We start from the raw sequence: 3,339 nt of genomic DNA on the forward strand, positions 1-3,339 counted from the left end.
TGAATTTTACTTTTTTTTTTTTCCCCCCCAAATCTGTATTCATTGCAGGGGGGAAAAAAACTCAATTTGGAATAAACAACCGAAGCCAATCACCAAAACATATTTGAAGCTGCTAAAATATCTCCATCAGTTCAAGCACTTGCTATGCTTAGATGATTTTGACCGCTCCGCAGATATCATCTGGCTCTTCCTCACACAGCCATTAAACTGCCAAGCTGATTTTATATTTCTGTTGATTTGCAGGAGATTTATTTAGTCATGAAAATAAAAACATCTGTAGATTAACTTCAAGGAAATCAAACCAAAATTCAGGCTGTTTGCAAAGAACTAAATAGTCAGAAATGTGCTATTTTTCTTTTTCTGATTTTCTGAGAAGTACATTTTGTTAGATTTGATTAAAATGTTCCTCTCCTTTAAAGTAGTCTCAGGATCATGGTCTACATTACTAAAAGCATAATAAAGCAAATGAAGCAGATTTCCAGTGTTTTTTTTTTGTTTTTTTGTTTTGTTTTTGTTAGGCACCACAATCTGCTGCAAACTCCTTTTGACCGAGGCCACTGTAAAATATTAAATGCTGTAAATCTAAATATTAAGTCAACTAGAGAGTGTTGAGGTTCAAATTTGGTATTTTTAAAAATCTTATTTGAAGTATTGTCTCTGCTGTGGAGCTGAACTGAAACGTCTCAGCAGCTGCACAGTCCAGTTCAAACTGTTTATTTAGTGAGTTTTTACCCAACAGTTGTTCACCAACTTTATGCAAACTGTTGACTCTGATGTTGCTTCTGCCAATGCTGCTTGTTGATTTCTGATTGATGCCACTGTAAATAAACTATTTTTATTGACCTGATTTGCCCCCGAGTTTCATTGCCAGCATAAATTAATTTTCTCAAAACTAGAAGGCAATTTCCATTATCCACCAGCAGGTGGCGCCGTTCTACTTGTGTTCAAATCCATGTTGTGACAGAAAGTGAAAATGTTTTTATTTTTATTTTTTCACTGCTTGGTGTTATATCAAGAATAACATTAACACACTATTCTATTTCAAAATGTTTTTATTTGCATTTCTGTGTTCAAAACCGGAGTGTTTCAACTAAGAAACTCTCCAATTTCAGCTATTTAATTAATTTTCCCTCTGATCAAACCAAACTTAAACTCTGTGTTTAAAGAAACTTGTTTCTGATTTTCACTGAGATCCCAAAGTTTGTAATTTCCAAAAATATCAGTGTCTGGGAAAGGTCAGAGTGTAGGCTCAAAACGATTTTGAATTTTTCTTTTAAATGTGCGTCACTGAAGTTGTTGAAATTATAAAGACTTGACACCCAAATTCTAGAGGTAAATAACTTAAGCAGTTCCTCATTTTGGATCTTGTAGTGAAAATTGAAGAAGTGAGGAGAGGCAGTTATATCACAAGACATCTTCTTGTGCTGCAAGCAGAATTTTGAAACCAGCCAAATACCCAGTGCCCTCAGCGTGGCCCTTTGAATCCAAAGCTCCCATGTTTCCATTGTGTCTTGCGTAAAAAAAATGAAGAAACTGGTTGATTTGGTGCCACAGGTGTGAGGGGACACGCTGTACCGGCAGTCAGAGACATAGCTGCCGCCACAACGCCTCTCACACACAAAGCCAACGTGATCATTTCAGTCTGACATTGTAATACTGAACCAGACATGTTCAAGGTCACTGAATATGGCAAGTATTGAGCAGTATATCTGAGACTATTGTGTCTGCAATCAGCTCCTTTTGCAGCAGTTACATCACTGCATCCAGATATCCAGTCACTGTGTCAGCTCTCCGTGTCCCTTGTGCTTCCAGTGTTTGGATTGTGATGAAAGTTGTGAGTTGAGGCTGATAGTGAATGACTTCCTGGCTATGAAGTTGTAATGGGATGGAATTTCCTCCCCTCCCCGTCCGGGAAGAGACGGCAGCCCTGATTGGTGCGTTCAGCCGCCAGTCAGGTGGACACCTGCGTCAGAGGCTTTCCAACTTTGGCTTTGCTCTGTATGCCAGATCGTGACAACCAAAGGCAGATAAAAAAAATGAAGACCTACCACTCTGCTTCCTTTTTCCACAACTGAAATCAGAAATTAAATTCAAATTAGCAGAAGGGTGGTAGCAAAATATTATATTTTAGCAGTTATGTAACTCATGTATTTGAGGAATTAACACTGATATATTTTGAATATTTGTTTCTTTTCATGTTTTTATCTCTTTTGGTATTTGTCATAAATAATCAGATGTTTTAATTGCCACATTTACAATTACTTTTACTGGTTTAAGAAATTTAAAAGTGGAACTGTGATTATGAACACCAAAACTTCTATTTTTAACATTGCTGAAAAACAAAATATAGTAAATTCAGGACATCTTAAACACATAATTTATAAAAGCAAGAAAGTTTTGCTCTGCCACACATGGTCTCTTTGAGACATTTAACAATTTGCAAAGCAGATGGTACTGTTTTTTTTAAAGGTCATTAAAATAATGTTCTTCAACTTAATGAATTAATTTCAGAAATGGTGTCATATTGATAACTTTTTAATCTTGGAGCATGTAAAGCTTAAGTGATATATCTATGCCCTACCTCTTTGTAAAGCTATGTCATTTTGTGGGTTAGGTTAGGGTTAGTCTCTTGCAGGGGTTTGGAGATGAATGCATTTGTCGTAGCTGGTTGCCATATGGCTTTTTAAACTGCGAGAGTAACTAACAAAATCACAAAAATTGTATGGGAAGTTCAACTTGAAGTCAGAAAAACAGCGCCCTCTGTGGGCACAGATTAAACTTGAGTTTCCAAAACGTAGAACAGAGGTCCCATTCTGCAGTCGCCATTCTGGTACTTTCTACCATTAACAAACGCCACAATCAAACGCAGAGAAAGGCGACTGCTACCGGGCTGCTCGCCGTCCGCCGCGCTGTTGTGACACGTAGAAGCGGTAATGACGTCACGCGTCGAGACGTTCTCCATACATTGCAAAGACTTATATGAAACGTAGAACAACAGCGACGCCAAGTGGAATGAGCTTAGGGTGCGTTCACACTGCAGATTAAAGTGACCAAATTCAGATTTTTTTTTTATTTTTAGTAATGTATCTGATCTTTTCATGGCAGTTTGAACAGCACAGGTCGGATTCTTTTAGAATGCGACCCATATCCGATACGTATCCGATTCAAATAACGTCCAGGCCGCATTCATCCGAACTGAACGTCACTGATATGTGACGTTCAGTCACGTATCAGCGACTGATACTTGCGCGTCCTGATACGCGCAATTGGGAAGAAAAACAACTATGACGGACTATAATGAGAATTAAGTTGTTAACATGCTGCTCCGGTTGGACAACA

This window comes from Poecilia formosa, unplaced genomic scaffold, assembly GCF_000485575.1.
Source record: "Poecilia formosa unplaced genomic scaffold, Poecilia_formosa-5.1.2 Scaffold45, whole genome shotgun sequence".
NCBI lineage: Eukaryota > Metazoa > Chordata > Actinopteri > Cyprinodontiformes > Poeciliidae > Poecilia > Poecilia formosa.